At 46.8% G+C, this 27,316-nt stretch overlaps 2 long non-coding RNA genes across 4 annotated transcripts; one reads left to right on the top strand and one right to left on the bottom strand.

Moving 5' to 3' along the window:
* Positions 1-235: 235 nt before the first annotated feature.
* LOC149975946 (uncharacterized) lies at positions 236-24,984 on the bottom strand. Of its 2 annotated transcripts, none has more exons than XR_016487940.1 (3): positions 24,843-24,984; positions 24,444-24,487; positions 236-353 (listed from the first exon to the last, which is right to left on the bottom strand). It is a non-coding gene; the product is annotated as an uncharacterized LOC149975946 (long non-coding RNA). The 2 variants fall into 2 exon arrangements; XR_016487941.1 differs by lacking the exon at positions 24,444-24,487 and adding an exon at positions 18,419-18,585 and having other exon boundaries at positions 24,843-24,965.
* Positions 24,321-27,316, top strand: LOC149975945 (uncharacterized). Of its 2 annotated transcripts, none has more exons than XR_016487939.1 (3): positions 24,321-24,570; positions 25,939-26,155; positions 26,399-27,316. It is a non-coding gene; the product is annotated as an uncharacterized LOC149975945 (long non-coding RNA). The 2 variants fall into 2 exon arrangements; XR_016487938.1 differs by having other exon boundaries at positions 24,334-24,570; positions 25,939-26,168.

The following is a 27,316-nucleotide window of genomic DNA, read 5'->3' as shown; positions in this document are numbered from 1 at the left end:
GGGAAACACCCTCGGTCGGACTCGTGACAGTACCCCCCCCCCCCTGACGCGCGGCTCCCGCAGCGCGCCGACACCGGCCTAGAGGTCGCCCCGGAGGACGAGGCGCAGGGCGATCCGGATGGAGGCGATGGAAATCCCTCAACATGGAGGGATCCAAGATGTCCCCCACCGGTACCCAGCACCTCTCCTCCGGACCGTACCCCTCCCAGTCCACGAGGTACTGCAGGCCCCTCACCCGGCGTCTTGAGTCCAGAATGGCCCGGATCGTGTACGCCGGGGACCCCTCTATGTCCAGCGGGGGGGGAGGGACCTCCGGTACCTCACTGTCCTGCAGGGGACCAGCTACCACCGGCCTGAGGAGAGACACATGAAACGAGGGGTTAATACGATAATAGGAAGGGAGTTGTAATCGATAACACACCTCGTTTATCCTCCTCAGGACTTTAAAGGGCCCTACACACTGCGGACCCAGCTTCCGGCAGGGCAAGCGGAGAGGTAGGTTTCGGGTCGAGAGCCAGACCCTGTCCCCCGGTACAAACACGGGGGCCTCACTGCGGTGGCGGTCAGCACTCCTCTTCTGCCGTCCACTCGCTTGTCGTAGAGATTCCTGGACGGCCCTCCAGGTCTCCTTGGAGCGCTGTACCCATTCCTCCACCGCAGGAGCCTCGGTCTGGCTCGGATGCCATGGTGCCAGGACCGGCTGGTACCCCAACACACACTGAAAAGGGGACACGTTAGTAGAGGAGTGGCGTAGTGAGTTCTGAGCCATTTCAGCCCAGGGAATGTATCGTGCCCACTCCCCTGGCCGATCCTGGCAATACGACCGCAGAAACCTACCCACCTCCTGGTTCACTCTCTCCACCTGCCCATTACTCTCGGGGTGATAACCGGAGGTCAGGCTGACAGAGACCCCCAAACGTTCCATGAACGCTCTCCATACCCGGGACGTGAATTGGGGGCCACGATCAGAAACGATGTCCTCCGGCACCCCGTAGTGCCGGAAGACATGGGTGAATAACGCCTCCGCAGTCTGTAGGGCTGTAGGGATACCGGGCAACGGGAGGAGACGGCAGGACTTAGAGAACCGATCCACAATCACCAGAACCGTGGTGTTCCCCTGAGACGGCGGGAGATCGGTTAGGAAATCTATGGACAGATGTGACCATGGCCGCTGTGGAACAGGGAGGGGTTGTAGCTTCCCTCTAGGAAGGTGCCTAGGAGCCTTACTCTGAGCGCACACTGAACAGGAGGAGACATAACCCTTAACGTCCTTAGCCAACGTAGGCCACCAATACCTCCCCTGAAGGCTCCCCACTGTCCTCGTCACCCCAGGGTGACCCGAGGAGGGTAGGACGTGAGCCCACCGAATCAGTTTGTCCCGAACACCAAGCGGCACGTACCTTCGCCCCGCTGGACACTGAGGAGGCGCGGGTTCAGCCCGTAACGCCCGCTCGATGTCCGAGTCCACCTCCCATACCACTGGGGCTACCAGCTTCGAGGCGGGAAGGATGGGGGTAGGTTCGGTGGACCCATCCTCCGTGTCATAAAGGCAGGACAGTGCGTCAGCCTTCACGTTCTGGGAGCCCGGTCTATAAGACAAAGTAAATCGGAACCGGGTGAAGAACATGGCCCACCTTGCCTGACGTGGGTTAAGTCTCCTAGCTGCCCGAATATACTCCAGATTCTGGTGGTCGGTCCAGATGAGAAAGGGGTGTTTAGCCCCCTCAAGCCAGTGTCTCCACACCTTCAGAGCTCTAACCACCGCTAGCAACTCCCGGTCCACCAAATCATAGTTACGCTCCGCTGGGCTGAGCTTCCTTGAGAAGAAAGCGCAGGGGCGGAGTTTTGGTGGCGTACCCGAGCGCTGTGATAGCACGGCACCCACCCCAGCCTCGGACGCGTCCACCTCCACTATGAATGCTAGAGAGGGGTCCGGATGCGCCAACACGGCCGCATCAGTAAACAGCGCCTTCAACTTGTTGAATGCTCCGTCCGCCTCTGCTGACCACTGCAAACGCACCGGGCCCCCCTTCAGCAGTGAGGTGATGGGAGCCGCTACCTGGCCAAAACCCCGGATAAACCTCCGGTAGTAGTTGGCAAAACCCAGAAACCGCTGCACCTCCTTTACCGTGGTCGGAGTCCGCCAATTACGCACGGCCCTAATGCGGTCACCCTCCATCACTACCCCCGAGGTGGAAATGCGATATCCCAGAAAAGAGACGGCTCGTTTAGAGAACACGCATTTCTCAGCCTTGACGTATAGGTTATGCTCCAGCAGTCTACCAAGCACCTTGCGCACCAGAGACACATGCGCGGTGTGAGTGGCCGAGTAGATCAGAATGTCATCGATATAAACCACCACTCCCTGCCCGCACAGGTCCCTGAGAATCTCGTCTACAAAGGATTGGAAAACGGCTGGAGCATTCTTTAACCCATACGGCATGACGAGGTACTCATAGTGGCCTGATGTAGTACTAAATGCGGTATTCCACTCGTCTCCCTTCCGAATACGCACCAAACTATACGCGCTCCTGAGATCCAGTTTTGTGAAGAACTGCGCTCCGTGGAACGATTCCACCGCCGTAGCGATGAGAGGTAGAGGGTAACTATACCCCACTGTGATGGCGTTTAGACCTCTATAATCGATACACGGACGCAAGCCTCCCTCCTTTTTCCTCACAAAAAAGAAACTTGAGGAGACGGGTGAAATGGAGGACCGAATGTACCCCTGTCCCAGCGCCTCCGTGATATATGTCTCCATTGCCAACGTCTCCTCCTGGGACAGCGGGTACACGTGACTCTTGGGAAGCGCAGCGTCTACCTGGAGATCTATCGTACAATCCCTTCCCGGTCGATAAGGTGGTAATTTAGTCAAATTTAGCCAAATCGGCATACTCGGGGGGAATGCACACCGTGGAACCCTGGTCTGGACTCTCCACCGACGTGGCACCGATGGAAACTCCCAAACACCTTCCAGAACACTCCTCTGACCACTCCTGGAGAACCCCCTGTCTCCACAAAATTTTAGGATTGTGCCGGGCCAGCCAGGGAGTCCCCAGCACCACTGGAAACGCAGGCGAATCAATAATAAAGAAACTGATACGCTCCCTATGATTCCCCTGCGTCACCATGTCCAGTGGGACCGTGGTCTCCCTGACCATCCCTGACCCTAATGGCCGGCTATCTAGGAAGTGCACGGGGAAAGGAGAATCTATCGGCACCAGCGGAACCCCTAACTTAAGGGCGAGTCCGCGATCCATAAAGTTCCCAGCTGCGCCTGAATCGACTAGCGCCCTATGCTGGGAAGAGGGAAAAAAGCGAAGGAAAAAAGTTAAGACAAACATGTGGCCAACAGGGGGTTCTGGGTGAGTTTGATGCTGACTCACCTGGGGTGAGCGAGAAGCGTTCCGCCTGCCATCTCTACTCCCAGACGGACCCCCCCAGCACCGATCAGACATGTGTCCTCTCCGACCACAGTTGGTGCAGGGAAGGCCTCCTCCTCCGGTACCCCTCGGCGCAGCCCCTCCCAACTCCATCGGAATGGGAGCGGAGGGGCTGGGTGGTGGAACGCACAGGACCCTCTCTGAACGCCCGCGGGCAGCCAGCAGATTATCCAGTCGAATGGACATGTCAATCAGCTGATCCAGTGACAGAATGGTGTCCCGACACGCTAACTCCCGGCGGACGTCCTCTCGGAGACTACACCTGTAGTGGTCCATGAGGGCCCTGTCGTTCCACCCAGATCCGGCTGCCAAGGTCCGGAACTCCAGCGCGTAATCCTGGGCGCTCCTCCTCTCCTGCCTGAGGTGAAATAGTCGTTCTCCCGCTGGGTCGTTCTAAACTCTGGGTAGTGCTCCCACGCTGAGTCTGGACCATTCCAGACCGCGTTCGCCCATTCCAGGGCACGACCCGTGAGGCAGGAGATGAGGACACTCACCCTCTCTGCTCCTGAGGGAGTGGGTCTGATGGTGGCCAGGTATAGCTCCAGCTGGAGCAGAAACCCCTTGGAAACCCGCCGCCGTTCCATCATAAGCCCTCGGTAGCGTCAGACGGAGGGTGCTGGAGTCGGGAGATGGGGAGTCCGGAACCGTGGATGCCGAAGGTGGAGAGAGGAGCCCACTCCTCTCCCATCTGTCCATTCTCTCCATCACTTGATCCATCGCGGATCCGATCCGATGAAGGACGGTGGTGTGGTGGAGAACCCGTTCCTCCATCGATGGGAGAGGGTTGGCTGCTGCTCCTGCTGACTCCATTCAATTTGATAGGTGCGGGATTCTGTAATGCTCCAGATGTCGTGGGTGTGGAGTCAAATGCAGGAGACAGAGAGTTCAATGCTGCGCGTCTTTTAATCGCACCAACGCACCACAGGGTGCTCACAAAAAAGTTACGTTCCCAAAACACAGGGAATCAAAATGTACAATGGGAAACAATCCCGACCGGACACTAACACGTGCCTATACCACAGAGCCGAAGGTTACATAGAAATAATCCCGCACAACAACCAGGCGGGCCGGCTGTCTAATAAAGACAAACTAATTAAACATCCACAGGTGCTACCACTCAACATACAAGGAGGGGAAGGAAAAACAATCAGTGGCAGCTAATAGTCCGGTGACGACGACCGCCGAGCGCCACCTGCCCGGGAAAGGGAAACACCCTCGGTCGGACTCGTGACAGCTATTCCATGCGAGAATTTGCCAAGAAACTGAAGATCTGGTACAAGGCTGTGTACTACTCCCAAAGCTGTGTACTACGCGCAAACTGTCTCAAACCAGAATAGAATGAGGAATTGGAGGCCCTGGTGCACAACTGAGCAAGAGGACAAGTACATTAGAGTGTCTAGTTTGAGAAACAGATGCCTCACATGTCCCCAACTGGCAGCTTCATTAAATAGTACCCGCAAAACACCAGTCTCAACGTCAACAGTGAAGAGGCGATTCCGGGATGCTGGCCTTCTAGGCAGAGTTGCCTACTCTGCCTAGAAGGCCAGCATCCCGGAGTCGCGTCTTCATTGTTGACGTTGAGACTGGTGTATTACTGTCTAATACTGCATTTCTGATCGATTTGATGTTATTTTAAGGGACAAAAAAAAAAGTGCTTTTCTTTCAAAAACAAGGACATTTCTAAGTGACCCCAAACCTTTGAACGGTAGTGTGTATATATGGACACCCCTTCAAATTTGCGGATTCAGCAATTTCAGCCACAAATGTTGCTGACAGGTGTATAAAATAGAGCACATAGCCATGCAATCTCCAAAGACAAACATTGGCAGTGGAATGGCCTTACTGAAGAGCTCAGTGACTTTCAACGTGGCAACGTCATAGGATGCCACCTTTCCAACAACTCAGTTCGTCAAATTTCAGCCCTGCTAGAGCTGCCCCGGTCAACTGTAGGTGCTGTTATTGTGAAGTGGAAACATCTAGGAGCAACAACGTCTAAGACCGGGAAGTGCTGAAGCGCGTAAAAATCGTCTGTCCTCGGTTGCAACACACACTACCGTGTTCCAAACTGCCTCTGGAAGCAATGTCAGCCCAAGAACTGTTTGTTGGGGGGCTTCATGAAATAGGTTTACATGGCCGAGCAGCCATATACAAGCTTAAGATCACCATGCGCATTGTCATGCGTTGGCTGGAGTGGTGTAAAGCTCGCCGCCATAGGACTCTGGAGCAGTGGAAACGCGTTCTCTGAAATGATGAATCACGTTTCACCATCCGACAGACAAATCTGAATTTGGTGGACACCAGGAGAACGCTACCTGCCCAAATGCACAGTGCCAACTGTAAAGTTTGGAGGAGAAGGAATAATGGTCTGTTTTTTCTTGGTTCAGGCTAGGCCCCTTAGTTCCAGTGAAGGGAAATCTTAACACTACAGCATACAAGGACATTCTAGACGGTTCTGTGCTTCCAACTTTGTGCCAATAGTTTGGGGAAGGCCCTTCCCTGATTCAGCATAAAAATGTCCTGTGCACAAAGTGAGGTCCATACAGAAATGGTTTGTCGAGATCGGTGTGGAAGAACTTGACTGGCCTGCACAGAGCCCTGAACCTATTGAACACTTTTGGGATGAATTGGAATGCCAACTGCGAGCCAGGCCTAATAGCCCCAACATCAGTGCCCGTTCTCACTAATTTTGTTGTGGCTGAATGATTCCAAGAACACAGGATGAGATGTTACTATCCTTTGTGCAAGCACTTCCAAGAGTTAATGAACAGTGAGCCTGGTGAAATTTGGGGAGCGCATCATCAGTAGTGTACCTTTAGTTCCTAGGGTGTTTCGGCCTTTCACACTATACACCCTCCCCAAAGGCAGCCAGCGACAGGGTGATCAATCCTACGCTTGCGTCCCATTCCCAATTAGTCATAGGAGTTGCCTTGTTGATGATAGCCAACATCCCATGGGACTATGCATGGCAGGGGCATCCTCCTCCCTGAGTCAAGCATTGTTGACCGCATACCTCCTGGCCCTCTCACTTCGGGGCCCAGCTGGGGTCTTTCCTCTTCATCCAGAGCCACTGACTGCTGCCTTCTGCCGCCTCCGATACAGCTTTGATTGCCGAACGCTGGCTCTGGCCCTTAATTCCAAGGTCTCTAAGCAGTCTGGTTGTAGATGTTGCCACAAAACCTCTGCAGCCCACCTCCACTGGTCGGACTTCTGTGTTCCAGCCATGATGCCGTGCTTCGGCAGCTAGATCGGCATAGCGCAGATGCTTTCGCTCATAAGCCTCATCTACTGAGTCCTCCCAGGGTACTGTGAGCTCAATGATGAAGACCTTATTGAGTGAACGGGACCAGAGCACCATGTCAGGTCTTAGGGTGGTGGTTGCGATCTCCGGAGGAAACACAAGTTGCCGGCCAATGTCAGCTAGCATTTTCCAGTCGCGGGCCAAGCGCAGCTGGTCTCGCTCTAATGGTGTCGAGCCGCGCTTCGGTGGTTTAGCCCCTTCGCGGACAAAGTTTGTCCGTAAGGGGTGTGATGCTGCTGGGGGTGGTAGGGAGTTGGTGGCAGCTTGCTTGCCCTCCAGGGCGGACGCAAGGTTTTTAAGGACTTGGTTGTGACGCCAAGTGTAGCGTCCTTGAGTGAGGCTTGTTTTACACCCTGTGAGAATGTGCCTGAGGTTGGCTGGCATGGAACAGAGGGCACAGTCCGGATCTTCACCATACCATTAACTGGTGTTGGAAGGACGTCATATGTTGCTCTGATGGAGAAGCTCAACCGCCTCGCTTCCATGGCCCACTGATCCTTCCAGCGTATCTTCCTCTTCTCCACACTGTCCCATCGAGTCCACTGTCCCTGTTTGGAAAGAGAGACTGCCTTGGCCCACCTTGCAGCCTCCTCCTGATGGCGTACTTCCTTTACTACCATCTTCCGCCGCTCTGGTGCAGTGGCCTTACTCCAAGCAGCACGGCTAGTTAGCCCAAGGCCTCCTCTCCCTTGCTGAACATGACCCACAATGTCAGCATGTCTGAGGGCTGCTGTTGCCTCCTGGACTGCTTTTCCTGGCCTCCATTTGCGCCCAGTTGCCAAGGTCGGCGCGTTGTTGCTCACCACTGGGTCTCGAGATTCATTCAGTGTCATCTGGAGCCTGGTTTTTGAACACTTGAATTCCTCTGTTAGACTGGTGAGGGGCAGCTTGAGGACACCATCTCCATAGAGGCCTATGGTGGTAAGGCATCGTGGAACTCCGAGCCACTTCTTTAAGTAGCCTGTGACTCCTCTTTCCATCTTCTCCACTGTTGAGATTGGAACCTCATACACTGCTAAGGGCCACAACACCCGGGGTAGGAGACCAAACTGCAGACACCAGGCCTTTAACTTTCCAGGTAGCTGGGTGTTGTCGATGGACTGTAGGCTACTACTGATGTCTTTGCGCAGCTGTTGCACCTGGTCTTTGTCCTTCAGGCTTGCATCATACCACCTTCCAAGGCTTTTTACCGGCTGCTCAGACACTGTTGGGATTTGGTCATCTCCAATGAAGAATTTCAGGTCAGAGAGTACTCCCTTCACAATCGAGATGCTGCGTGACTTGGATGGTTTAATCTTCATACGGGCCCAGCTGATGTTCTCCTCAAGTTTTCTGAGCAGTCTCCTGGTGCATGGGACAGTGGTGGTCAATGTTGTAATGTCGTCCATGTAGGCTCTGAGTGGAGGGAGGCGGAAACCAGAGTCGACTCGCTGTCCACCAGTAACCCATTTTGAGGATCTGATGATAACCTCCATTGCCATTATGAATGCCAACGGAGAAATGGTACATCCCGCCATTATACCTACATTCAGGCACTGCCATGAGGTGGTGAACTCTGAGGTGGTAAAGCAGAACTGCAGATCCTGGAAGTACGACTTCACCAGGGTTGTGATGGTGTCCGGTATGTGGGAAAATCTGAAGGCAGACCACAGGAGTTCATGGGGCACAGAGCCAAATGCATTGGCGAGGTCGAGAAAGACTACATGGAGGTCCCTTTTTTCCACCTTGGCCATTTGGATCTGGTGCCAGATCATCCTGGAATGTTCCAAGCAGCCAGAGAACCCTGATATTCCTGCCTTCTGTACAGATGTATCGACGTACGCATTCCTTTGCAGGTACTCGGCCATCCTCTGGGCAATGACCCTAAAGAAGATTTTACCCTCGACATTCAGTAAGGAGATTGGGCGGAATTGGCTGATGTTCGCTGCATCCTTCTCCTTAGGGATCAGGTGCCCTACGCCACACTTTGGGTATTATCTTATTTTTCCCAGCTGTTCTCATAAGCCTCCAGAGGAACCTCAGGACGTCTGGTGCGTTCTTATACACTTTGTACGGGACTCCATTTGGCTCCGGGGCTGATGCTGTTCTTGCCCGTCGAACTGTGTTTTCCACCTCTTTCCATGTCGGAGGGCTGGTCTCAATATGATGTTCCGGGGGTTCAATGGGTGGGATATCTGATGGGATGGCCAGATGTTCATGTCGCTTTGAGTCAAAGTTTGTTGTTCTCAGGTGCTCCTCTAGGTCTTTCTTTGTTGTTTTTAGAGCTCCACTTTTTTCCTTCGTGAAGAGACTTTTAAGGAACTTGAAGGGATCTTTATAGAATCGAGTTCTAGTTTGTTCTTTCTTCCTTCTGCGTTTCCGTAGGTTCTCTGCTCTGCGGAGGGATGCCAACCGGGTTTTGATATCAGCCTGAAGTGCCTCTATGCCCTCCTTTTCCACTTCCGAGGCCTTCTTCCACTGTTTCTTAAGCTGTCGCCTTTCTTGAACGAGGCGCTTGATTTCTTGTTGCCTCCTGGAAACTGGTGGGGTTGGAACCTTTCTCCCGCCTTTTGCCTCTTCCACTCCAAATCTTTCTGTCCCGTACTCATAGATAATGTCCCCCATCCTCTCCAACTTCTTCTCCACTGTGCCTCGAAGTTTCTCGAGGGTCAAGGTAAGGTCAGTATTCACTGTTTCCCACAACTTCTTGTCACTGGCGCCAGGCCACTTCACATACGGCCTGTGCCCTGGTAGTCTCCTCTCGACTGCAGGTCTGGGAGGCTCGGTGAGTTCCACTCCTGTTGTTGGTTCCACCTCAGTTGTTACTTCGGTGCTTGAGTTTACGTCCTCCATGACAGTGGTGCTGATGCACTGCAAACTATGGTTTGCGTCCAGTTGCTGTGCTTCATTCGACTGATTTGATCGCTTTCGCAGAAAGTAATCAATGCGAGGCCTCTGTCTCTCTTTACCCAAACACCCCTTCTTCCCCTGGTGGATCCTCAACCCATGGTGTGATGTAACTTTCCTCCAACCACAGACACATACCTGCATCTGTTTGTGGCCCGCTGTTAAAGCAGAACTTGTGACAGTTGCTGTGGTGTTCTCTTGTGCTGTGCTCTCATTACTCGTAGTCGTTTCCGGTCCAGTCGTTACCATGTTGTCAGCCGATGAGTCATCTTCCGCCCCCGCTATCGCAGACTCTAGGGGTATTCTCGTATGTTGACTTTCTGTAGCTAAAAGCGGGTGTTTCCAACATACTGCGAAGCATGGGAAACTACAGAAATGGGAAGCTACCCCATGACTGTCCCAGTGGAAGAAAATGGAAGAAAATCCCTGCAGCAATGTTCCAACATCTAGTGGAAAGCCTTCCCAGAAGAGTGGAGGCTGTAAGCAACAAAGGGGGGACCAACTCCATATTAATGCCCATGATTTTGGAATGAGATGTTCGACAAGCAGGTGTCCACATACACTACATTACCAAAAGTATATACAGTGCATTCGGAAAGTATTCAGACCCCTTGACCTTTTTCCACATTTTGTTACGTTACAGGCTTATTCTAAAATGGTTTCAATTATTTTGTTCTACACAAAATACCCCATAATGACAAAGCGTAAACAGGTTATATATTTCTGCTAATTTATTAACATTTTTAAAGAAAAAAATAGTGGTCTGATACTCCTTCCATTTCAATATTATCGCTTGCACAGTGCTCCTTGGGATGTTTTAAGCTTGGGAAATATTTTTGTATCCAAATCCGGCTTTAAACTTCTTCACAACAGTATCTCGGACCTGCCTGGTGTGTTCCTTGTTCTTCATGATGCTCTCTGCGCTTTTAACGGACCTCTGAGACTATCACAGTGCAGGTGCATTTATACGGAGACTTGATTACACACAGGTGGATTGTATTTATCATCATTAGTCATTTAGGTCAACATTGGATCATTCAGAGATCCTCACTGAACTTCTGGAGAGAGTTTGCTGCACTGAAAGTAAAGGGGCTGAATAATTTTGCACGCCCAATTTTTCAGTTTTTGATTTGTTAAAAAAGTTTGAAATATCCAATAAATGTCGTTCCACTTCATGATTGTGTCCCACTTGTTGTTGATTCTTCACAAAAAAATACAGTTTTATATCTTTATGTTTGAAGCCTGAAATGTGGCAAAAGGTCGCAAAGTTCAAGGGGGCCGAATACTTTCGCAAGGCACTGTATATTGTATTGCCATGGCATAAAACGGAGAGGATCCTTTATTTGAGATCATAGCAGCATCTTCTATTACAGGGATGAAATGAGGCAATTTCAATCCTCTGGATTTGACACACACACACACACACACACACACACACATACAGTGCCTTGCGAAAGTATTCGGCCCCCTTGAACTTTGCGACCTTTTGCCACATTTCAGGCTTCAAACATAAAGATATAAAACTAATTTTTTGTGAAGAATCAACAACAAGTGGGACACAATCATGAAGTGGAACGACATTTATTGGATATTTCAAACTTTTTTAACAAATCAAAAACTGAAAAATTGGGCGTGCAAAATTATTCAGCCCCTTTACTTTCAGTGCAGCAAACTCTCTCCAGAAGTTCAGTGAGGATCTCTGAATGATCCAATGTTGACCTAAATGACTAATGATGATAAATACAATCCACCTGTGTGTAATCAAGTCTCTGTATAAATGCACCTGCACTGTGATAGTCTCAGAGGTCCGTTAAAAGCGCAGAGAGTATCATGAAGAACAAGGAACACAACAGGCAGGTTCGAGATACTGTTGTGAAGAAGTTTAAAGCCGGATTTGGATACAAAAAGATTTCCCAAGCTTTAAACATCCCAAGGAGCACTGTGCAAGCGATAATATTGAAATGGAAGGAGTATCAGACCACTGCAAATCTACCAAGACCTGGCCGTCCCTCTAAACTTTCAGCTCATACAAGGAGAAGACTGATCAGAGATGCAGCCAAGAGGCCCATGATCACTCTGGATGAACTGCAGAGATCTACAGCTGAGGTGGGAGACTCTGTCCATAGGACAACAATCTGTCCATAGGACAACGACACTTTTTATGGATATCTTTAAGAAATGGCTTTCTTCTTGCCACTCTTCCATAAAGGCCAGATTTGTGCAATATACAGTCGTATATTGCACAAATCTGGCCTTTATGGAAGAGTGGCAAGAAGAAAGCCATTTCTTAAAAATATCCATAAAAAGTGTCGTTTAAAGTTTGCCACAAGCCACCTGGGAGACACACCAAACATGTGGAAGAAGGTGCTCTGGTCAGATGAAACCAAAATTGAACTTTTTGGCAACAATGCAAAACGCTATGTTTGGCGTAAAAGCAACACAGCTGAACACACCATCCCCACTGTCAAACATGGTGGTGGCAGTATCATGGTTTGGGCCTGCTTTTCTTCAGCAGGGACAGGGAAGATGGTTAAAATTGATGGGAAGATGGATGGAGCCAAATACAGGACCATTATGGAAGAAAACCTGATGGAGTCTGCAAAAGACCTGAGACTGGGACGGAGATTTGTCTTCCAACAAGACAATGATCCAAAACATAAAGCAAAATCTACAATGGAATGGTTCAAAAATAAACATATCCAGGTGTTAGAATGTCCAGACCTGAATCCAATCGAGAATCTGTGGAAAGAACTGAAAACTGCTGTTCACAAATGCTCTCCATCCAACCTCACTGAGCTCGAGCTGTTTTGCAAGGAGGAATGGGAAAAAATGTCAGTCTCTCGATGTGCAAAACTGATAGAGACATACCCCAAGCGACTTACAGCTGTAATCGCAGCAAAAGGTGGCGCTACAAAGTATTAACTTAAGGGGGCTGAATAATTTTGCACGCCCAATTTTTCAGTTTTTGATTTGTTAAAAAAGTTTGAAATATCCAATAAATGTCGTTCCACTTCATGATTGTGTCCCACTTGTTGTTGATTCTTCACAAAAAAATACAGTTTTATATCTTTATGTTTGAAGCCTGAAATGTGGCAAAAGGTCGCAAAGTTCAAGGGGGCCGAATACTTTCGCAAGGCACTGTAACTCTGATAATCAACATATCAAGTGTAGAAGACATTACTGAATCACCGTCTTCCTAAAACAGACTAACAACACTCCCTGCTGTACACTGACCTTAACTCGTCACACCCTTCCCCCTGACCTTGAACTCTACTTGAAGGTCTACTGACCTTGCTTCTCTATAGTCTAGAGTCAATGTCAACCACACAGGGCCGAATGGGACAATGTCGAGATTAACATTATATGTCCTTGCTTTTATTTGCATGCCACTAGCAAAAGTTTGTCACACCAAGGAACACAATACAACAAGTGCATAATGAGAGTGTGAGAGAGACAGTAGGGTTAGAAGCCAGGGATAATGGTTTTAGGTCTTTTAATCACCATTTGACCATGTTTATGTCCTTAGAAGAGGAAAATGCATGCGTTCATGGGTTGGGGGAGGAAGGAGAAATTGTGCAGCCAAAAAAATGTGGTGTACTGATAGTGTCCCACTGATGGTGTCCCAGCCTGACAGTAAGACATCTTCAAAAAGATGATATTACACCCCACCCATCTCATCCCTCAACCACAGAGCCTGCACACACACACACACACACACACTGTATTGGAAAACTCTCTGCTCGCTGACAGAACATGAGAATGTTACAATTATAAAACAAGAGTGACAGGAAGGCTTGGATTTCACCGGCAGATGACAGCCCCTGGCCGTCCGCCTGGAAGTTGTTCACAGCAATACCACCCTGCCCCACGCTCTCTACCCACAAAATCCCAATGTAAATGGGGAAGGAATGGGGTGGGGTGGGAGCAAGGTCAGAAGGAGCACATGCCATTGAACACACTGGTCCAGGTGGGAAACCATCGGGCGATGCTTTCATTCCCCTCCAAACCTCAACACAAAACCGCAAACCATTTGGGCACCATGCCGGAGGCTGACTGGTAGGTTACATAAGTTAGTAACGACTGGAGTTATAATTGTGGAAAGCAGTTTACGCCAAACATATAACCTGTCTAGGAAACCCTAGACCTTAGTTATAGGCTATAACTATTGGGGGGGGGGGGGGGGGGGGTCGTTTTAGATTCCTTGTATACATATATGCACAATTGTTGCCAAAATTATGCCACAGCATGAGGGTGAGAAAGCGCCCATATGTGGACACATCACATGTAACAAAACATTAACTAAGCAAGCATCACATATCATCCATATGAGCTTCTGGCAACCTGAGAACACATGCATGGGCCCCCGGTCTTAGACATTAACATGCTAGCTCTAGCACAATGTGAAGAAAGGGGAGCAGCATAACAAAGAAGTGGCCCTCTCAGCACTGTGGAGTTTCAGGAGGATGTCCTTCACCGAGTCGGACACATTACAAACCGTGCGTTCCAAATGGCACCCTATTCCCAATGTAGTTCACTACTACCCATAGGCCTCTGGCCAAAAGTAGTGCACTAGATAGGTTATATTCCACATGGCACCCTATTCCCTAAGTGTTATGTAATACTGCTGGAGGACAAGGACAGGGAGTCGGCGTGGCGCCATTTTAGGTATGGTCACTGCCCACTGTAGAGGACAAAATACATAGCACTCCATTGGGGTGATGCCACCTCCACTGTACCGCTCGCTGTCTTGGGACAGGAAGTACAGAGCTATTTCTGAAACGATGTGTACCACAACAACACCCTAGCCTGGGTTGTGATTGGAGAGCATTGTTGTATCTGCAAAATATAGCCTGGCAGACTGCAGACAATGGCACAAGCTCAACTCTGCAGCCAGCGTTCATTTTTGGGAAATAAACCATTAGCAAGGGTCACATAGGATCCTGCTACAGAAGATCCCCCGTCTGTGACACGGTGGACAGTGGTGCCAATATATCAATATAACGCCATGTCAAGTGTTCAGTGTCCAAGTACCTATTGACTGTTCACTTGTCTGTTAAATTTATTAGCCGTTCTATATTCATCGCCGTCAGTACAGAATGATTTAATCATATGATACGACAGGTGTTTGTACCAACCATGGCCTCTACCAGGAGTGGTGGGGAGTTGTTGGGGGAATAGGCCCTGGGTAATATATGTTATTGCCATAAAGAGTAGTATACTGTAGCTGCAGTATTAGAATAGTATGTAGAAGCACTATCTCCTTCTAGTTGTGCTTGATAAAGTTGAAAGTAACTACAGTGTAGTAGGAAAGCACACAGGCTTATTAAGGGACTCAATTATACAGTATACAGAGAAGCCCATAGCATGAATCATCAAACCAACGCCAACTCCTGCACACAATCCTACCCCTGACAAAAACTGACGAAAACCCCCAACAAAAGAATCCAATTTTCCTTCTCTCTTTTTTTGTAACTTTTTTGTTCATACCCCTCTTCACCCTGTAATGGAGACATATTTGAATGTGTGGGCATGGGAAGTCCTGCATCACCAGAAGATTTCATCTCCACTGAATGGATGTTTTTGACAGTTTTTGTTGTTGTTGTGGGAACTGTTTCCCACTGTGCGAGTGGAGAATAAGACATGTTGTTCGACAGAGGAACCATTGCAGCAAATGACGGTTGTGGAGGGAAGACATGAATACAATTATTTAAATGGTTCACTCCCATTCACTTTTGTCTCTGACTCCTTCACCCACTCAGTGTTTTGGAACATGTTTCCATAATGACAGGCTGAGTTCATCCGTAGGACTGGCTTTGTGAAAGACCCCCAAAATGCTAGAAACGGCACTGGAAAAGACCCACACGAAAAATTTGATAAAACCTACTTTGTGAGGGGAAGAAGACAGCAATGAGTTTGTTGACAACACTACTCCTTTACCATTTAAATCAAATCAAATTGTATTAGTCACATATTCTGAATACCTTAGTGAAATGCTTACCTATGAGCTCCTAACCAACAACGCAGTTTAAAAAAAAACGGATAAGAATAATTAATAAAAGTAACAAGTAATTAAAGAGCAGCAGTAAAATAACAATAGCGAGACTAGTGGTCTACAGCTCACTATCAGGGGGGTACCGGTACAGAGTCAATGTGCGGGGGCAATGCTTAGTTGAGATAATATGTACATGTAGGTAGAGTTATTAGAGTGACTATGTATAGATAATAACAGAGAGTAGCAGCAGCGTAGAAGAATGGGGGGGGGGGGGGGGGGCAATGCAAATAGTCTGAGTAGCCATTTGGGGGGTAGAAGCTGTTGAGAAGCCTCTTGGACCTAGACTTGGCGCTCCGGTACCGCTTGCCATGCGGTAGCAGAGAGAACAGTCTATGATTAGGATGGCTGGAGTCTTTGACCATTTTTAGGGCCTTCCTCTGACACCTCCTGGTATAGAAGTCCTGGTGGCAGGAAGCTTGGCCCCAGTGATGTACTGGGCTATTCACTCTACCTTCTGTAGTGCCTTGCGGTCAGAGGCCGAGCAGTTGCCATACCAGGCAGTGATGCAACCATGCTCTTGATGGTGCAGCTGTAGAACGTTTTGAGGATCTGAGGACCCATGCCAAATCTTTTTAGTCTCCTGAGGGGGAATAGGTTTTGTCGTGCCCTCTTCATAACTGTCTTGGTGTGCTTGGACCATGATAGTTTGTTGGTGATGTGGACCCCAAGGAACTTGAAGCTCTCAACCTGCTTCACTGCAGCCCCGTCGATGAAAATGGGGCGTGCTCGGTCCTCTTCTTCCTGTAGTCCACTATCCTCTTATTTGTCTTGATCACGTTGAGAGACAGGTTTTTATTATAGCCTTGAGTCTTCTTCAGTTTGACGCTGCAAGCTTGACACAGCTATATTTGGGGAGTTTCTCCCATTCTTCTCAAGCTCTGTCAGGTTGGATGAGGAGCGTCACTGCACAGCTAGTTTCAGGTCTCTTCAAAGATGTTTGATCGAGTTCAAGTGCTGCCACCACCATGCTTTACAATAGGGATGGTGCCAGGTTTCCTCCAGACGTGACACTTGGCATTTAGGCCAAAGAGTTCAATCTTGGTTTCGTCAGACCAGATAATCTTGTTTCTCATGGTCAGAGTCTTTCAGGCAAACTCCAAGCGGGCTGTCATGTGCCTTTTACTGAGGAGTGGCTTCCGTCTGGCCACTCTACTATAAAGGACTGATTGGTAGAGTGCTGCAGAGATGGTTGTCCTTCTGGAAGGTTCTCACCACCTCCACAGAGGAACTCTAGAGCTCTGTCAGAGTGACCATCGGGTCTTGGTCACCTACCTGACCAAGTACCTTCTCCCCCAACTGTTCAGTTTGGCCATGTAGCCAGTTCTAGGAAGTCTCTTGGTGGTTCCAAACTTCTTCCATTTAAGAATGATGGAGGCCAATGTGTTCTTGGGGACCTTCAATGCTGCAGAAATGTGCTGGTACCCTTGCCCAGATCTGTACCTCAACACAATCCTATCTTGGAACTCTACGGACAATTCTTTTGACCTCGTGGCTTGGTTTTTGCTCTGACATGCACCGTCAACTGTGGGACCTTATATAGACTGGTCTGTGCCTTTCCAAATCATGTACAATCAATTGAATATACCACAGGTGAAATCCAATCAAGTTGTAGAAACATCTCAAGTATGATCAATGGAAACAGGATGCACCTGAGCTCAATTTCAAGTCTAATTGCAAAGGGTCTGAATACTTACATAAGGTATTTCTGTTTTTGATTTTTAACACATTTGCAAAAATTCCTAAAAACCTGTTTGTGTTTTCATTATTGGGTATAGATTGATGACGAAAACAATATTTTAATCAATTTTAGAATCAGGCTGTAATGTTACAAAATGTGGAAAAGGGGAAGGGGTCTGAATACTTTCTGAATGCACTGTGTTTTGTCACACCCTTAGTATTAATCTCACATCTTTCAAAATAACAGTCCTTACTGCATGTCCACACTCAATTACTGTAGCTACTTCAAAGCTTACCCAGTGTCTTGTAAATGTAGCGAGCATGTGGGTTTTCAATTATAACTTCAAGGCAGTAATCTGTATTGACAGTTGAAACTCTGAAAGGGGGAACTTCTTACAGTCTAGTAGGAGAGAATGCACAGTCAGCACTCACAGTCTGAATAACAGACACACACGTATGATGCGTCTGCATCAATTTACTGAGTCACACATGTATGATGCGTCTGCATCGATTTACTGAGTCACATGTATGATGCGTCTGCATCGAATTACTGAGTCACACATGCACAGACAGAAAACACGGTATTTGTCCAAGAATTACTTTATGCAAGCCCAGCGGAATGTTTACCATACATTGTGGGCACAAAATAACGTGAAACACAACCAAAACAAACAAGTTTGTAGAGTCACAAGCTTGATGTAATCATTGCGTGCTAGGAAATGGGACCAAACACTAAACGTTTGAATACTCCAATACACTGGGAATTTGTTCCCTACAATTTCTAAAAACGGTTAACCTGATATGGATGAAAATATCCATATAACGCTGACAGTCTGCACTTTAACCTCATAGTCATTGTATATTTTCAAATCCAAATTGCTTGAGTTAAAAAAATATATATATTTATTTTTTACTTCCGCAACTGACAGAGATGGCCGCCTCGCTTCGCGTTCCTAGGAAACTATGCAGTATTCTGTTTTTTTGCGTGTTAATTCTTACATTGGTACCCCAGGTTATCTTAGTCGGGAGGAACTACTGAATATAAGAGCAACGTCAACTCACCATCATTATGACCAGGAATATGACTTTCCAGAAGCGGATCCTGTGTTTTGCCTTCCACCCAGGACAATGGATCGGATCCCAGCCGGTGACCCAAAACAACAACACCGTAAAAGGGGCAAACGAAGCGTTCTTCTGGTCAGGCTCCGGAGACAGAAGCAAGCATCTTTCTGGTAAGAAGAGGGGCGGGTGGGGTATACCTTATGATTAACGAGACGTGGTGTGATCATAACAACATACAGGAACTCAAGTCCTTCTGTTCACCGGACTTAGAATTCCTCACAATCAAATGTCGACCGCATTATCTACCAAGAGAATTCTCTTCGATTATAATCACAGCCGGATATATTCCCCCCAAAGCAGACACGTTGATGGCCCTGAACAAACTTTATTTGACTCTATGTAAACTGGAAACCACATATCCTGAGGCTGCATTCATTGTAGCTAATCTGAAAACAAGACTCCCTAAATTCTATCAGCATATTGATTGCGCAACCAGGGCTGGTAAAACCGTGGATCATTGTTATTCTAACTTCCGCGACGCATATAAGGACCTCCCTCGCCCTCCTTTCGGAAAACCTGACCATGGATTGGGATATGTTCCGCATTGCGTCCAACAACAAAATTGACGAATACGCTGATTCGGTGAGCGAGTTCATTAGAAAGTGCATCGGCGATGTTATACCCACAGCAACGATTAAAACATTCCCAAACCAGAAACCGTGGATTGATGGCAGCATTCGCGCGAAACTGAAAGCGCGAACCACTGCTTTTGACCAGAGCAAGGTGACCGGAAACATGACCGAATACAAACAGTGTAGCTATTCCCTCTGCAAGGCAATCAAACAAGCTAAGCGTCAGTATAGGAGACAAAGTAGAGTCGCAATTCAACGGCTCAGACACAAGAGGTATGTAGCAGGGTCTACAGTCAATCACGGATTACAAAAAGAAAAGCAGCCCCATCGCGGACCAGGATGTCTTGCTCCCAGACAGACGAAATAACTTTTTTGCTCGCTTTGAGGACAATACAGTGCCACTGACACGGACCGCTACCAAAACCTGCGGACTCTCCTTCACTGCAGCCGACGTGAATAAAACATTTAAACGTGTTAACCCTCGCAAAGCTGCAGGCCCAGACGGCATTCCCAGCCGCATCCTCAGAGCATGCGCAGACCAGCTGGCTGGTGTGTTTACGGACATATTCAATCAATCCTTATCCCAGTCTGCTGTTCCCACATGCTTCAAGAGGGCCACCATTGTTCCTGTTCCCAAGAAAGCTAAGGTAACTGAGCTAAACAATGACTTCCGTCATCATGAAGTGCTTTGAGAGTCAAGGACCATATCACCTCCACCCTACATGACACCCTAGACCCACTCCAATTTGCTTACCGCCCCAATAGGTCCACAGACGACGCAATCGCAACCGCACGGCACACTGCCCTAACCCATCTGGACAAGAGGAATACCTATGTGACAATGCTGTTCATCAACTACAGCTCAGCATTTAACACCATAGTACCCTCCAAACTCGTCATCAAGCTTGAGACCTTGGGTCTCGACCCCGCCCTGTCCAACTGGATACTGGCCTTCCTGACGGGCCGCCCCAGGTGGTGAGGGTAGGTAACAACATCTCCACCCTGCTGATCCTCAACACTGGGGCCCCACAAGGGTGCATTCTGAGCCCTCTCCTGTACTCCCTGTTCAAAAAAAAAATAACCTCACACTCAACAAAACAAAGGAGATGATTGTGGACTTCAGGAAACAGCAGAGGGAGCACCCCCCTATCCACATCGACGGGACAGTTGTGGAGAAGGCAGTAAGTTTTAAATTCCTCGGCGTACACATCACCGGACAAACTGGATTGGTCCACCCACACAGACAGCGTTGTGAAGAAGGCGCAGCAGCGCCTCTTCAACCTCAGGAGGCTGAAGAAATTTGGCTTGTCACCAAAAGCACTCACAAACTTCTATAGATGCACAATCGGGAGCATCCTGTCGGGCTGTTGGCTGGTACGGCAACTGCTCCGCCCACAACCGTAAGGCTCTCCAGGGGGTAGTGAGGTCTGCACAACGCATCACCGGGGGGGGGGGGGGGGGGGAACTACCTGCCTTCCAGGACACCTACACCACCTGATTGATTGTCACAGGAAGGCCATAAAGATCATCAAGGACAGAAATCACCCGAGCCACTGTCTGTTCACCCCACTATCATCCAGAAGGCGAGGTCAGTACAGGTGCATCAAAGCAGGGACCGAGAGACTGAAAAACAGCTTCTATCTCAAGGCCAACAGACTGTTAAACAGCCACCACTAATATTGAGTGGCTGCTGCCAACATACTGACTCAACTCCAGCCAATTTAATAATGGAAATTATTGTAAAAAAAATGTATCACTAGCCACTTTAAACAATGCTACTTAATATAATGTTTACATACCCTACATTACTCATATGTATATACTGTACTCGATACCATCTACTGCATCGTGCCTATGCTGTTCTGTACCATCACTCAGTCATATATCATTATGTACATATTCTTTATCCCTTTACACTTGTGTGTATAAGGTAGTAGTTGTGGAATTGTTAGGTTAGATTACTCGTTGGTTATTACTGCATTGTCGGAACTAGAAGCACAAGCATTTTGCTACACTCACATTAACATCTGCTAACCATGTGTATGTAATAAATAAAATTTGATAACAAACAAAACATGTGTCACTGTCCCAATACTTTTGTAGCTCACTGTAGTTAATAAATATGCAGGTCAGTGAGGAAGGACAGAGCTTCAGCATACGTCCCAAATGGCTCCTTATTCCGCATGGACCCTGGTCAAAAAGTAGTTTACTAAATAAGGAATAGAGTGCCATTTGAGATGCTGCCTCAGTAAAAGGAAAATCGTCACAGACTGTGATGAATGGGTCTAACCCATCAGCGACTGCTGTGGACCACATGCTCAGTCGCTGTCAGTTAGAAATGACACGGCATTAGTCTAACACGGGTTTTTTCACTTCCCCTCCAAAGCCAGACGCAAACCCTGCAATAAAGGAACTGAAGTTTATATTCTAACTGATTCAAGTTTTGGCTGAGGGATCACACATAAGGTAACGCCTACTTGTATTTACACCTGACCTAGCATTCCTACACAAACTAGAGGAGTCACTAACTCTGAGCGGTTGAAGTAATTGTTTCCCTTGCCCTGCAAGGGACGGAAGCAAAACTGTTACAAATGTATACCATAGTTGCTGAATATCTTCTCAACTAAACTTGACAGTTAAGCAGGTGGCAGCTGTACCTTGGACATAAACAAATGGGAAAGAAACACGATATTTAAATAATTCTGACAATTTGGAGGGGAGTATCCCCTCACACATCCCTTGCGTGACCAAGGAGTCATTGACAGCGCGTTCCTCAGGGGGGGCTCGCATTTTATCTTCGTAGATGCTGGGGAGAACGGAGGAGTGGCAAGGGGGTAAGGCCGGGGCACGGGGGTGGGTGGGTATCATAAGAATGTTTCCAATATTAGCCTTGGTCTGGCTTTAAAAATAAAGCTTCATCACATTAAATCAATAATGCCACTTAGAAGTGAAGTGATGGCGTGTGTTTTGGCAGCGAGGACCCTCCGTGGATTAGCGCACTCTGTGCTTGGTAATCACTAACACATTTGGATGGCAACAGTACTAGAAAGGCCTGTGGAGAACTCAAGTTTATAAAGCCTATATGAATAATGTTGTTCAGCTTTTATCTTAGTACAATGACCATCTTCAATTTGACTGGCATAATTGATGCTTGATGCTAGAACTGCAAAGAATTTGATGCTAGAACTGCCAAGAATTTGATGCTAGAACTGCCAAGGTTTGATGCTAGAACTGCCAAGGTTTGATGCTAGAACTGCCAAGGTTTGATGCTAGAACTGCCAAGGTTTGATGCTAGAACTGCCAAGGTTTGATGCTAGAACTGCCAAGGTTAGGCCACTCTTGGAGGTTGCAACCTTGAGTCATATAGAATTGAGTCATCAGTGATGAGGCTCTTTTGAGAAATGCTTTCTATGCAAACAGTGTGGTGTGCAGAATCCAGCATTCAGTAATAAATACTTTTCCCTTTCATTAATTTGCAAATATCTTTGCAAACATATCCATTTCCAGGCTGCATCACATCCGGCCGTGATTGGGAGTCCCATATGGCGGCGCACAATTGGACCAGCACCGTCCGGGTTTGGCCGGGGTAGGCCGTCATTATAATAAGAATTTGACTTGTCTAGTTAAATAAAGGTTAAATAAATAAAAAATATTTAAACAATTCCAAAACTTACTTGCAACTTTATTCATAGCATTTGCATTCATCAATTTGCAGTTTTGCACTAAAATAATAAGTACTTCAGTTGCATAACACCTAATCACAGAGAACATAATCAATTACACTCAAAAGCCATACACTGATGAGAACCATCATGGTGAAGTGATTTATGGTACAAAACTAGGTAATATCCTCAAAATATACATTGCCTCACTCTCACTTACTCTATAATATTAAAAGATAGACGATGGTTGCTGCGAGAGCTTCGTGTGCACTGTAACTTGTCCAACCACAACACGAGATACCCACTAGAATGTTCTCTGAACTAGCCACTACAAATCTTCCCCTGCGATGCTCAGACAGAGACCAATATAGATCCAAGAGAGAGATATCGCATGGCCGATAAACTTGAGGGACAGGCTGACCCCTGGATGCACTGTGGCTCAGTCGAGGTGACACTCTCTGAACCAGGCCCTCCACCAGTGTCTAATTTAGATCAACCGCATGATAAAGCCAGCATTGTATTGTAGCACCAGCTATAGGCAAGAGTCTCACTTCTAGCTAGTATCCCTCATCTAATGGCGCAAATGACGGTTTCATACCATGTCATTTTAATAAAGCAGTGTCTGGTATCATATGCATATCCTGTTTTAACTGAGATATGTAAATACCTCACTCCGAACTCAGGTCTTCACCTTTAACTAGTCTTGTTCGGGCTTCACCAGCGGGCAACTTGTAGGACCTACTCATCTGACAGACTGCCCTACTCAGCCTGATGTGCAAGATTGACATCTGCTGGCTATTTAGTGTCCCTACAATGGATCCATCCATGGCATCTCAATTGTATCAAGTGAATTCAGTTAAGTTTTAGATAAATGTGACCTACATGCTGGGATTACATGTTGTTGCTACAAAACTATTTACATTTTAGAGTTCACAAGTCAATAATATTCTAAAGATTTATGAGTGTAGTATACACAACTATATAAACTATTGCATACATTATGGTAATCCTTCCAGCCAATGGAAGTAACGTTTGATCCCTGCTATCTTGCAAGCATGGCAACGAGCAGTGATGCCAATTTAGCAATTTTGTTGCTAGATTTAGCAACTTTTCAGACTACCCTGGCAACTTTTTTTTTTTCAAACAGCACCTAGCAACAAATTTAGCTACTTTTAAACATGCATTTGCAACTTTTGAAAAGTGACCCAAACGCTAAAATGCATGTATTTTCCCTCTAAATGACACAAACACGATTTTCTGTCACACACTCAGTCACAACACACGTGCCTGGCTGTAAAAGTGCATTGTGATTGACGTCACCAGCAGGCCAGCAGCAATTTCAGTACATTACAAATCATTGTTGGCTGGCTGCAGCAGTAGTAGTACGGGTTTGACGATCCAAACCCAATGAATATAGTTGGTCACGAATGTTTGATCTTGAACAGAACTTACAACATCAATCAACATGTCTCAATCAAAACTGTACAGCCAGAAGTAAAGAAAATAGTGGGAGTCTGTACCTGAACAAATGTCAAATCACATTTTTTGCTGAGATGGCCAGTAAATTTAAGTAACGTTATTGTGTATTCTACGTAATGATGCAGTCTTACGTTTTCACGCAGTGACATCCCAACGTCATTTAGCAACTTTTAGCAACAAATCAACCTGCCTCTAGCAATTTACCCTGAAAATTAGTTGGCAACACTGGCAACGAAAGTTTCATGGACTCACCCTGCAAATACCACCATGGCGCTGTGCAAGAGAGAGGTCCAATGCTGTGTAACAACGACAATACGATGCAGTTATCCATTTCAACAGTGTCAATATACACCCAAATGCTAGCCTAACAAAGACTAAGGTACTGAATAACTCGAACATTATCTAAATATTATTGCAAGATGGAGAGTAGCGTGCTCGAAATGCTTTGTCGGTCATTGTCATTCTAGGGCTAGTCATCCTCTGAACCGGTATCTGGGCAGAGGAGACGATGAATATGTAGCCTAGGCAGCGGATAGTTAATGCATGGGCGCTAGATCTGCACTACCGACTGCCTAGGCTAATAGCCCAGATGCTACCATATATTTTGCCATTAGACAGCAAGCTTTATGTCAAAATACGTTCGTTACTCACCAAATATCAAGTTTCACTGAGCAACTATCGTAAATTACTGCCGTCCAGCCCGGTATGTACTTCCAAAAAAGTTTTACATAAATATTTCCAAGCAACCGAAAACATATATTGTCTGGAAAGAAAGTATTGTTTTTTGACCCAAGTGCGCATGCGCCTGGACCTATATAACTAGGCGGTGTCAGAGGACGGCCCAACAAATTGACATACTCCAGTCATCGAAGTATGAGACTGTTCTCTCTGCTACCGCACGGCAAGCGGTACCGGAGTGCCAAATCTAGGTCCAAAAGGCAGTTATTCCAATAAATGTTATACCCCTTGATCTTCAAGAATAGGACTTGGAAATATGGAAGTATAGATTAACCAAATAGTTTTACCTGAGCATAATCCCAAAACTAAGGATTTATTAGCCAGCCCTACTCTGTTGTCATGGAGGACTGATTGGGCTCATTGATTCCAGTTGAAAAATAAATGCTCCGCTCATGGAATGTCATGCTTTGAGCACTACTGAAAAGTGCTATTTACATGTGGAAAATGAATGCCAAATGCTGCATTTGCTATAGGCCTATTGTTTACCTTTGTGTTGGAGACACTGTGATATATTCCAGCTGTTAAAAGGGCAAATCCATAGATGAAACAATAACAAAACAGTCGCCCTCGCCTCTGTTTTTGGTAAAAAACTGAGGGATCGGCCTGGAGAAATGTAACCACACTCAGATTAATAGGCAGAGCTATGGATGCAAGAACTGACCATCCATGATATCAAAATTCTAGTTTTAACCATGTTATGAGGCTATACAGTGTTTGTTTACATTTACAATGTTTACAAACATTGGAGGAAAACAAGCTTATATTTTGGGTTCGCATGGATTGTGACAGTTGAACTAAGCTCATGAGGCATTTATAAATTATATTCTTCAAGAATCAATGGATATATATATTTTTTTGTTTTAATTTATAGGTTCAAAAATGGATGTAGCAACTACAAATTGTCCCTTCAAGTCTAGTCTATCAAAAGTGTGCGAGTTTGACCATGTGTCCATTTTTTTTATCAGCATGAATTAGATTGCGCAATAAAAGCCCCACTTTTATTCCATAGTCAGCATGTATGGGCCCGGAAGGCACAAGGAGTCGCTAGAGTGCGATGGGACATGGACATCCCAGCCGGCCAAACAGTCCCCTAACCTGGACGACGCTGGGCCAATTGTGCGACGCCTCATGGGTCTCCCGGTTGCGGCCGGCTGCGACACAGCCTGGGATCGAACCCGGATCTGGAGTGACACCTTAGACCGCTGCACCACTTGGGAGGCCCATCAGTAATGTGTTTATGTAATAGGATAACTACGCCTACATCATTGATATTTAGAAGTTTAACTGACAGCCTATATTTCCATATCTGGGGCTACTGCCTGGAAAGCTGTAAAAATATAAATTATTGAATTTGACCTGGATGTTAATTATTTAATTTCCAATTGTGTCACTTGTCAGTCATGCTCATAAATCTCAGATAGTATGCATTATTTTGTTTTATGGTGTGTCCTCTTCTCTGTGCTTTCTAGAAACAGAGACATCTTTACTGCTGCACAACATGGTCCTGCTCTCCGTGAACTACCCCAGCCCCTGACCAGAGGAAGAAAGCATGCAGCTCCAACCAGACTCTTTGTTAAATGTATTCATTTGCTCTCAGACTAATTCTAATGGAACAGAAACCATTCATCTAATTTTCTCTGGACAGGGAGGCATAGAATTAAACAAACTGATCAATTGCTAACATGTGGAGAATCAATGAGTCAGTGCATGTATGACTTTGACTGCTACTGTGCTGTATGTCTTAATCCATTCCACTGTGCATGATACGTCACACATATGGTTTCAGTCACACGTACGTACACACACTCAAGCTCTCTCACAATAGACTATTTCCTCTGCTGCCGCACGGCAAGAGGAACCTGTGCATCAAGTCTGACACCAACAGGCTCTTGAACAGCTTCCATCCCTAAGCAATACGACTGATAAATAGCTAACAAAATAACTACACAGACTATCTGAGTTAACCTTGTATCTTTATTGACCTTTTATTTCAATCTTTCCACTGTCTCTATGCAAACTCTCACACTCGCACACACAAACACTCACTCCATCATTTGCTCGCTCAGGCATAATATGCACATCGATTTATACTGACTCTACACACCTGCACACCCACTTGCATACAAGTTGCTGCTACTCTGTTTATCTTATATCCTGTTGCCTAGTCTCCCCTTACCCCTATACATATCTACCTCCATTGCTCCAGTATCCTTGCACATGTAAATATGGTATTGGAACTGACTTTTTAAATATTTCCTGTATATAGTATGCGTACTTACTTAGTTACTTTATTGTGTATTTCATATGTCTTATTCTTATTTCTCGTGTTTTTTTACTGATTATTGCATTGTTGGGTTTTGAATTTGCAATAAAGGCATTACACTGTG

Source organism: Oncorhynchus mykiss, chromosome 17 (genome assembly GCF_057628025.1).
Source record: "Oncorhynchus mykiss isolate SJ-2025 chromosome 17, ASM5762802v1, whole genome shotgun sequence".
Lineage (NCBI taxonomy): Eukaryota > Metazoa > Chordata > Actinopteri > Salmoniformes > Salmonidae > Oncorhynchus > Oncorhynchus mykiss.
The sequence above is the reverse complement of the archived record's forward strand: the minus strand, read 5'-3'. Positions and strand labels throughout refer to the sequence as shown.